We start from the raw sequence: 12122 nt of genomic DNA on the forward strand, positions 1-12122 counted from the left end.
ATTGCAATATATAAAGAATAGGAATGGACAATTATGGACTAGAGATGCACTAAAAGCTTGATAGTTTATTAACAATGCTGGAATATTGAAAAGTTAGTGGTCACTAATACACAGTAAAAAAAAATAAATGATTAACAAATTTTTGGTTTTGCCCCGACGGGGCGAGTTTATTGGGCAGCGCCACTCGTCCTGTGAGTGGACACCGCCATAGTGACAGTATTGGGCAGCGCCACTCATCCTGTGAGTGGACACCGCCATAGCAGCATGTACAACAATCTTAATAGGAAGAAAAACCCGCTGGGTTCATGTCACTTGTACCCAGACACAGCTGGGACTTGCTTAACTCAAGTGGGGAAGATTCTCAGACATTAACCTTTGTCAACAATAACATTTTTATCATGTTAGTGCAAAAACGGGTAATAAAGAACAGTATTTGACCGTTTTAGCTCAACAGTTTGCTACACATATCTAAAGTCTCACGTTAACATTATCACTTCACCTATTCTGCAACTTCACTGCTCAAGTGATCCCATTCGGTATCCCCATAGATCTTTTGTATCCAAGACGAATTCTCGCTATTACCGATTCTCTCCGGCGGCCACCACCTTTGTCCATAATTGAGATTGCCAGCAACAACCATGTTGTATCAGCGTACAGATTCACCGATTTGTTTTTCTAGCCTTTCCTCAGTTACCTTGTCAAGGTGATGTTGCCTGAATGCCTAATTTGTAGAAGTCTTGGGTATGAAGTATTCAGTATGATCACCTTCAGTTAATTTATAACTTTGGAGAACTGTAGAGACGCTTTCCTTGAAGAAGGGCTTTGGCGAAAGGAGACTAAGGATTTTCAACAAGTAGTTTCCCTCAGGAGACGAATACCACCATGGAGCCGTCGGCCCGACACCCACACTAGTGTAGGCTGAAGCATTTTGGAATCTGAAAATAAAAATCAATTTAGGACTAAAGACTGCATTTAGACATAACCCTGGTGCAAGAACATGGTTAATATGGCAAGCCAAGGTAAATGATTGAATTTTACCATCTTTTGTAATCATTACATGTGAAAGTTAAGCAGGATGCGTGTTTCAAAGGTCAGTTATCAGTTAAGTTACGCTTATCTAAGATACTCAAGACTTTGTTAGGCCTCTAGGCTAGGGTTGTAGATAACCTAGATGTTTGTAGACAACGTTTCAATCAGAGGTAAACTTTTCTTACCTCTTTGAGGAGGTGGGGGGTGTCGCCAAGCAAAAACTCTTGAAAGCAGCATTAATGCTACACCTTTGTAGCAATAGTGACTGCTAAGAACAACGTTTACTTTACACTAAAAGTAAGAGCTTGACTGTATATTTGACAACAAGTTAACATTGTACTTTTAAGTGTAGTATTTTACGTGCATGAATACTGTACATTATCAAACTACAACTTAAGTGCTAGAGCAATCCGCTGGGGGGGGAGTGTCCGGAGACTAGCGTCTGACTTACTCATGGTGTGTTGGTGAAGTTTGTGACAAGTGCAGACCGCCGGGGTGCTGACAAGTGAACCATTACGAACCGATAGTTAACTATCGGTATATGCAATAGTCAGGACTAATTATTCCATTAACTTTATATATTGGGGGAACTATTTACATGACTAATTAAAGTCATGATACAAATCATGAGAAATGCCTAAATCTACGACAATTTTACGATTAATATATACGATAGGAAATTACATAATTAGCGTTGATGGTAAAGAAAAGCCGAGACTAACACCATGGATGGACATCTTAAAAATTAACATTCTGGGCTATGGATATAAGATAATTAGTTACCCATTAATAGAAATGGGTCTCTAGCCTGTTGAATTTAAGTAGTCATTAAAAACAAGTTACGAATTTAGTTTTGAATGTTAAATTGACTTAAAAACCAGTAACTCCCATTGTACACTTACAGAAATTTGAGATATATACTTAACTGAATTTTTAAAGTTGAAGACCAGACGTTAAGGGTTAGCCTCTCGTGATACAAGTAGGGTGGAGGAGCGTCACAGGCCAGTCTGGGTCTGCTGTAGTGCCACACGGAGCATTATGGCCACTTAACCCAACCACGAGTCCAGGAGAATCTGAAATAACAAGTTTACCCCGCATGAACTTCACTACTTCCAGTACGGGGAAGGGGAAATGGAGAGGGGGGGACGCAACAAGGGGCAGGGGGGGACGCAACAAAGGGCAGGGGGAGAGGGGGGACGCAACAAAGGGCAGGGGGAGAGGGGGGACGCAACAAAGGGCAGGGGGAGAGGGGGGACGCAACAAAGGGCAGGGGGAGAGGGGGGACGCAACAAAGGGCAGGGGGAGAGGGGGGGACGCAACAAAGGGGGCAGGTGGGGAGGATCCTCACCATACAGCTCACCTTCAAGAGACGAAGCTGAACTGTATACCAAAAGTGAGGTAAAACAACACTGAAGTGCTTTTTGCCTCATCGTCACTTATATATCCAGCAGCCAACCCAACCCAGCCACTGATTGGCTGACGTTCACCCTAAACCTCACCCCCATTGGTTAACATTTTGCGAGTCTGAAGTGTCAGTTAACAATGACCAACAGCCGCTCCTTCACTTCCACAAATACGAACGTGTCTCTAATGAACCAATAATGATCCCCAGCTTGAATGTTTGAAGTTGTTAATTTCAAAATCTAATTCACAAACTAAATTCAACATTCTATTGCAAATGTTGCCACAGAACAACAGGTACAACAGGTACAACATTTGCAATATAATCGGCAGTGAAGTTGTAATCGTCATGTCAGTCAAGAGCTGATAATGGCCGCTCGACAACTACAATATATATAATATATACAATAACAAACTAACAAACACAGCAACACAAACTTCCTGACACAACACTGGATGATGTTAATTATTTGCTTTCAGTTGACTTAAGATATCTATTAAGATATTACCTCTTGGGGGGGTGGGGGTTATAACCAAGTAAAGCCATAGAATCGCTTTGAAAATGGTACCATTGTGTTTACCACAGCAATTTACATTTCTTTCTGTAAAGGCTTTCTTTGCTAATTTTCAATATGAAGGCCTTTACACGCATATTTACCGAGATACGGCCATCTCAAATATAAAAAATTTCATCGTGTTTTCTCAACATACTATTAAGAAAAATTTGTTGAAAAACATGTAATAATAATAATAAAGAGCTGAATAAAAAATGGGTAATGAAAATTAAGTAATTTCTATAATATTCCTTTACTTAGAGAGTATTTTGAATGGTACTTATATGGGCATATGTATGGTACTTACAACAGCATATGTATGGTACTTATAACAGCATATGTATGGTACTTATAACTGCATATGTATGGTACTTATATGGCATATGTATCGTGCTTATTATGGTATACGTGTGGTACTTATAATAGGAAATATATGGTACTTATAATGCCATATGTGTGGTACTTATAATCGCAAATGTATGGTACCTATAATGGCATATGTATGGTACTTATAAAGTCATAAGTACGGCACTTGTAAAGACATACGTATGGTTCTTATAAAGACATGTATGATACTTGTAATGGCATGTGTATGGCCCTTATAATGGCATATGTATGTTACTTATAATGACATCATATGGTACTTATAAAGACATAAGATGGTCCTTATAAAGCCATATGTATAGTACTCATAAAGCCATGAAAAGTACTGAACTTATAAAGACATGTATGATACTTATATTGGCATATGTATGGTACTTATAAAGGCATATGTATGGTATTTACATAGACATATATATGATACTTACAACGACATATCTATGGTACTTAGAAGGGCATATGTATGATACTTATATGGGCATATCAATGGTACTTACACGAGCCTATGTGTAATACTTATATGGCCATTTTATGGTCATGTGTATGGTACATATATTGTTACGTGTATGGTACTTATATGGGCATGAGAATGGTACTTATATGGGCATGAGAATGGTACTTATATGGTCATATGTATAGTACTTAACTCAGCCCGTCCTCCTAAGGTTCCTAACGTCAAGAAAAGGTCAATTTAAGGTGTAATCGCCTAACCTACCACAAGACCCAAATCAGAAAACGGGACAGTACGTCACTTTAGCGACCAGCTTACATTTTCTGCCACACAGCCTTTTGCCAGGAAAGAATCGCAGCCCGGGCGAAATCGTCATTTTTCTCAAAACTCAAAATCAAAACTAGCCATAGAATCGCTTTGAAAATGGTACCATTGTGTTTACCACAGCAATTTACATTTCTTTCTGTAAAGGCTTTCTTTGCTAATTTTCAATATGAAGGCCTTTACACGCATATTTACCGAGATACGGCCATCTCAAATATCAAAAATTTCATCGTGTTTTCTCAACATACTATTAAGAAAAATTTGTTGAAAAACATGTAATAATAATAATAAAGAGCTGAATAAAAAATGGGTAATGAAAATTAAGTAATTTCTATAATATTCCTTTACTTAGAGAGTATTTTGAATGGTACTTATATGGGCATATGTATGGTACTTACAACAGCATATGTATGGTACTTATAACAGCATATGTATGGTACTTATAACTGCATATGTATGGTACTTATATGGCATATGTATCGTGCTTATTATGGTATACGTGTGGTACTTATAATAGGAAATATATGGTACTTATAATGCCATATGTGTGGTACTTATAATCGCAAATGTATGGTACCTATAATGGCATATGTATGGTACTTATAAAGTCATAAGTACGGCACTTGTAAAGACATACGTATGGTTCTTATAAAGACATGTATGATACTTGTAATGGCATGTGTATGGCCCTTATAATGGCATATGTATGTTACTTATAATGACATCATATGGTACTTATAAAGACATAAGATGGTCCTTATAAAGCCATATGTATAGTACTCATAAAGCCATGAAAAGTACTGAACTTATAAAGACATGTATGATACTTATATTGGCATATGTATGGTACTTATAAAGGCATATGTATGGTATTTACATAGACATATATATGATACTTACAACGACATATCTATGGTACTTAGAAGGGCATATGTATGATACTTATATGGGCATATCAATGGTACTTACACGAGCCTATGTGTAATACTTATATGGCCATTTTATGGTCATGTGTATGGTACATATATTGTTACGTGTATGGTACTTATATGGGCATGAGAATGGTACTTATATGGGCATGAGAATGGTACTTATATGGTCATATGTATAGTACTTAACTCAGCCCGTCCTCCTAAGGTTCCTAACGTCAAGAAAAGGTCAATTTAAGGTGTAATCGCCTAACCTACCACAAGACCCAAATCAGAAAACGGGACAGTACGTCACTTTAGCGACCAGCTTACATTTTCTGCCACACAGCCTTTTGCCAGGAAAGAATCGCAGCCCGGGCGAAATCGTCATTTTTCTCAAAACTCAAAATCAAAACTAGCCATAGAATCGCTTTGAAAATGGTACCATTGTGTTTACCACAGCAATTTACATTTCTTTCTGTAAAGGCTTTCTTTGCTAATTTTCAATATGAAGGCCTTTACACGCATATTTACCGAGATACGGCCATCTCAAATATCAAAAATTTCATCGTGTTTTCTCAACATACTATTAAGAAAAATTTGTTGAAAAACATGTAATAATAATAATAAAGAGCTGAATAAAAAATGGGTAATGAAAATTAAGTAATTTCTATAATATTCCTTTACTTAGAGAGTATTTTGAATGGTACTTATATGGGCATATGTATGGTACTTACAACAGCATATGTATGGTACTTATAACAGCATATGTATGGTACTTATAACTGCATATGTATGGTACTTATATGGCATATGTATCGTGCTTATTATGGTATACTGTGTGGTACTTATAATAGGAAATATATGGTACTTATAATGCCATATGTGTGGTACTTATAATCGCAAATGTATGGTACCTATAATGGCATATGTATGGTACTTATAAAGTCATAAGTACGGCACTTGTAAAGACATACGTATGGTTCTTATAAAGACATGTATGATACTTGTAATGGCATGTGTATGGCCCTTATAATGGCATATGTATGTTACTTATAATGACATCATATGGTACTTATAAAGACATAAGATGGTCCTTATAAAGCCATATGTATAGTACTCATAAAGCCATGAAAAGTACTGAACTTATAAAGACATGTATGATACTTATATTGGCATATGTATGGTACTTATAAAGGCATATGTATGGTATTTACATAGACATATATATGATACTTACAACGACATATCTATGGTACTTAGAAGGGCATATGTATGATACTTATATGGGCATATCAATGGTACTTACACGAGCCTATGTGTAATACTTATATGGCCATTTTATGGTCATGTGTATGGTACATATATTGTTACGTGTATGGTACTTATATGGGCATGAGAATGGTACTTATATGGGCATGAGAATGGTACTTATATGGTCATATGTATAGTACTTAACTCAGCCCGTCCTCCTAAGGTTCCTAACGTCAAGAAAAGGTCAATTTAAGGTGTAATCGCCTAACCTACCACAAGACCCAAATCAGAAAACGGGACAGTACGTCACTTTAGCGACCAGCTTACATTTTCTGCCACACAGCCTTTTGCCAGGAAAGAATCGCAGCCCGGGCGAAATCGTCATTTTTCTCAAAACTCAAAATCAAAACTAGCCATAGAATCGCTTTGAAAATGGTACCATTGTGTTTACCACAGCAATTTACATTTCTTTCTGTAAAGGCTTTCTTTGCTAATTTTCAATATGAATGGCCTTTACACGCATATTTACCGAGATACGGCCATCTCAAATATCAAAAATTTCATCGTGTTTTCTCAACATACTATTAAGAAAAATTTGTTGAAAAACATGTAATAATAATAATAAAGAGCTGAATAAAAAATGGGTAATGAAAATTAAGTAATTTCTATAATATTCCTTTACTTAGAGAGTATTTTGAATGGTACTTATATGGGCATATGTATGGTACTTACAACAGCATATGTATGGTACTTATAACAGCATATGTATGGTACTTATAACTGCATATGTATGGTACTTATATGGCATATGTATCGTGCTTATTATGGTATACGTGTGGTAACTTATAATAGGAAATATATGGTACTTATAATGCCATATGTGTGGTACTTATAATCGCAAATGTATGGTACCTATAATGGCATATGTATGGTACTTATAAAGTCATAAGTACGGCACTTGTAAAGACATACGTATGGTTCTTATAAAGACATGTATGATACTTGTAATGGCATGTGTATGGCCCTTATAATGGCATATGTATGTTACTTATAATGACATCATATGGTACTTATAAAGACATAAGATGGTCCTTATAAAGCCATATGTATAGTACTCATAAAGCCATGAAAAGTACTGAACTTATAAAGACATGTATGATACTTATATTGGCATATGTATGGTACTTATAAAGGCATATGTATGGTATTTACATAGACATATATATGATACTTACAACGACATATCTATGGTACTTAGAAGGGCATATGTATGATACTTATATGGGCATATCAATGGTACTTACACGAGCCTATGTGTAATACTTATATGGCCATTTTATGGTCATGTGTATGGTACATATATTGTTACGTGTATGGTACTTATATGGGCATGAGAATGGTACTTATATGGGCATGAGAATGGTACTTATATGGTCATATGTATAGTACTTAACTCAGCCCGTCCTCCTAAGGTTCCTAACGTCAAGAAAAGGTCAATTTAAGGTGTAATCGCCTAACCTACCACAAGACCCAAATCAGAAAACGGGACAGTACGTCACTTTAGCGACCAGCTTACATTTTCTGCCACACAGCCTTTTGCCAGGAAAGAATCGCAGCCCGGGCGAAATCGTCATTTTTCTCAAAACTCAAAATCAAAACTAGCCATAGAATCGCTTTGAAAATGGTACCATTGTGTTTACCACAGCAATTTACATTTCTTTCTGTAAAGGCTTTCTTTGCTAATTTTCAATATGAAGGCCTTTACACGCATATTTACCGAGATACGGCCATCTCAAATATCAAAAATTTCATCGTGTTTTCTCAACATACTATTAAGAAAAATTTGTTGAAAAACATGTAATAATAATAATAAAGAGCTGAATAAAAAATGGGTAATGAAAATTAAGTAATTTCTATAATATTCCTTTACTTAGAGAGTATTTTGAATGGTACTTATATGGGCATATGTATGGTACTTACAACAGCATATGTATGGTACTTATAACAGCATATGTATGGTACTTATAACTGCATATGTATGGTACTTATATGGCATATGTATCGTGCTTATTATGGTATACGTGTGGTACTTATAATAGGAAATATATGGTACTTATAATGCCATATGTGTGGTACTTATAATCGCAAATGTATGGTACCTATAATGGCATATGTATGGTACTTATAAAGTCATAAGTACGGCACTTGTAAAGACATACGTATGGTTCTTATAAAGACATGTATGATACTTGTAATGGCATGTGTATGGCCCTTATAATGGCATATGTATGTTACTTATAATGACATCATATGGTACTTATAAAGACATAAGATGGTCCTTATAAAGCCATATGTATAGTACTCATAAAGCCATGAAAAGTACTGAACTTATAAAGACATGTATGATACTTATATTGGCATATGTATGGTACTTATAAAGGCATATGTATGGTATTTACATAGACATATATATGATACTTACAACGACATATCTATGGTACTTAGAAGGGCATATGTATGATACTTATATGGGCATATCAATGGTACTTACACGAGCCTATGTGTAATACTTATATGGCCATTTTATGGTCATGTGTATGGTACATATATTGTTACGTGTATGGTACTTATATGGGCATGAGAATGGTACTTATATGGGCATGAGAATGGTACTTATATGGTCATATGTATAGTACTTAACTCAGCCCGTCCTCCTAAGGTTCCTAACGTCAAGAAAAGGTCAATTTAAGGTGTAATCGCCTAACCTACCACAAGACCCAAATCAGAAAACGGGACAGTACGTCACTTTAGCGACCAGCTTACATTTTCTGCCACACAGCCTTTTGCCAGGAAAGAATCGCAGCCCGGGCGAAATCGTCATTTTTCTCAAAACTCAAAATCAAAACTAGCCATAGAATCGCTTTGAAAATGGTACCATTGTGTTTACCACAGCAATTTACATTTCTTTCTGTAAAGGCTTTCTTTGCTAATTTTCAATATGAAGGCCTTTACACGCATATTTACCGAGATACGGCCATCTCAAATATCAAAAATTTCATCGTGTTTTCTCAACATACTATTAAGAAAAATTTGTTGAAAAACATGTAATAATAATAATAAAGAGCTGAATAAAAAATGGGTAATGAAAATTAAGTAATTTCTATAATATTCCTTTACTTAGAGAGTATTTTGAATGGTACTTATATGGGCATATGTATGGTACTTACAACAGCATATGTATGGTACTTATAACAGCATATGTATGGTACTTATAACTGCATATGTATGGTACTTATATGGCATATGTATCGTGCTTATTATGGTATACGTGTGGTACTTATAATAGGAAATATATGGTACTTATAATGCCATATGTGTGGTACTTATAATCGCAAATGTATGGTACCTATAATGGCATATGTATGGTACTTATAAAGTCATAAGTACGGTACTTGTAAAGACATACGTATGGTTCTTATAAAGACATGTATGATACTTGTAATGGCATGTGTATGGCCCTTATAATGGCATATGTATGTTACTTATAATGACATCATATGGTACTTATAAAGACATAAGATGGTCCTTATAAAGCCATATGTATAGTACTCATAAAGCCATGAAAAGTACTGAACTTATAAAGACATGTATGATACTTATATTGGCATATGTATGGTACTTATAAAGGCATATGTATGGTATTTACATAGACACATATATGATACTTACAACGACATATCTATGGTACTTAGAAGGGCATATGTATGATACTTATATGGGCATATCAATGGTACTTACACGAGCCTATGTGTAATACTTATATGGCCATTTTATGGTCATGTGTATGGTACATATATTGTTACGTGTATGGTACTTATATGGGCATGAGAATGGTACTTATATGGGCATGAGAATGGTACTTATATGGTCATATGTATAGTACTTAACTCAGCCCGTCCTCCTAAGGTTCCTAACGTCAAGAAAAGGTCAATTTAAGGTGTAATCGCCTAACCTACCACAAGACCCAAATCAGAAAACGGGACAGTACGTCACTTTAGCGACCAGCTTACATTTTCTGCCACACAGCCTTTTGCCAGGAAAGAATCGCAGCCCGGGCGAAATCGTCATTTTTCTCAAAACTCAAAATCAAAACTAGCCATAGAATCGCTTTGAAAATGGTACCATTGTGTTTACCACAGCAATTTACATTTCTCTCTGTAAAGGCTTTCTTTGCTAATTTTCAATATGAAGGCCTTTACACGCATATTTACCGAGATACGGCCATCTCAAATATCAAAAATTTCATCGTGTTTTCTCAACATACTATTAAGAAAAATTTGTTGAAAAACATGTAATAATAATAATAAAGAGCTGAATAAAAAATGGGTAATGAAAATTAAGTAATTTCTATAATATTCCTTTACTTAGAGAGTATTTTGAATGGTACTTATATGGGCATATGTATGGTACTTACAACAGCATATGTATGGTACTTATAACAGCATATGTATGGTACTTATAACTGCATATGTATGGTACTTATATGGCATATGTATCGTGCTTATTATGGTATACGTGTGGTACTTATAATAGGAAATATATGGTACTTATAATGCCATATGTGTGGTACTTATAATCGCAAATGTATGGTACCTATAATGGCATATGTATGGTACTTATAAAGTCATAAGTACGGCACTTGTAAAGACATACGTATGGTTCTTATAAAGACATGTATGATACTTGTAATGGCATGTGTATGGCCCTTATAATGGCATATGTATGTTACTTATAATGACATCATATGGTACTTATAAAGACATAAGATGGTCCTTATAAAGCCATATGTATAGTACTCATAAAGCCATGAAAAGTACTGAACTTATAAAGACATGTATGATACTTATATTGGCATATGTATGGTACTCATAAAGGCATATGTATGGTATTTACATAGACATATATATGATACTTACAACGACATATCTATGGTACTTAGAAGGGCATATGTATGATACTTATATGGGCATATCAATGGTACTTACACGAGCCTATGTGTAATACTTATATGGCCATTTTATGGTCATGTGTATGGTACATATATTGTTACGTGTATGGTACTTATATGGGCATGAGAATGGTACTTATATGGGCATGAGAATGGTACTTATATGGTCATATGTATAGTACTTAACTCAGCCCGTCCTCCTAAGGTTCCTAACGTCAAGAAAAGGTCAATTTAAGGTGTAATCGCCTAACCTACCACAAGACCCAAATCAGAAAACGGGACAGTACGTCACTTTAGCGACCAGCTTACATTTTCTGCCACACAGCCTTTTGCCAGGAAAGAATCGCAGCCCGGGCGAAATCGTCATTTTTCTCAAAACTCAAAATCAAAACTAGCCATAGAATCGCTTTGAAAATGGTACCATTGTGTTTACCACAGCAATTTACATTTCTTTCTGTAAAGGCTTTCTTTGCTAATTTTCAATATGATGGCCTTTACACGCATATTTACCGAGATACGGCCATCTCAAATATCAAAAATTTCATCGTGTTTTCTCAACATACTATTAAGAAAAATTTGTTGAAAAACATGTAATAATAATAATAAAGAGCTGAATAAAAAATGGGTAATGAAAATTAAGTAATTTCTATAATATTCCTTTACTTAGAGAGTATTTTGAATGGTACTTATATGGGCATATGTATGGTACTTACAACAGCATATGTATGGTACTTATAACAGCATATGTATGGTACTTATAACTGCATATGTATGGTACTTATATGGCATATGTATCGTGCTTATTATGGTAT

General features: G+C 35.3%; 1 protein-coding gene and 1 long non-coding RNA gene across 3 annotated transcripts in view; one reads left to right on the forward strand and one right to left on the reverse strand.

Moving 5' to 3' along the window:
• The window catches only part of LOC123746099 (uncharacterized), a 171570-nt gene that overhangs the window by 141714 nt on the left and 17734 nt on the right, over positions 1 to 12122 (forward strand). The window lies entirely within an intron of this gene.
• On the reverse strand, positions 750 to 5862 carry LOC123746100 (uncharacterized). Its single transcript, XR_011224962.1, has 2 exons — positions 2390 to 5862; positions 750 to 2102 (listed from the first exon to the last, which is right to left on the reverse strand). It is a non-coding gene; the product is annotated as an uncharacterized lncRNA (long non-coding RNA).

Source organism: Procambarus clarkii, chromosome 78 (assembly GCF_040958095.1).
Source record: "Procambarus clarkii isolate CNS0578487 chromosome 78, FALCON_Pclarkii_2.0, whole genome shotgun sequence".
NCBI classification, from domain to species: domain Eukaryota; kingdom Metazoa; phylum Arthropoda; class Malacostraca; order Decapoda; family Cambaridae; genus Procambarus; species Procambarus clarkii.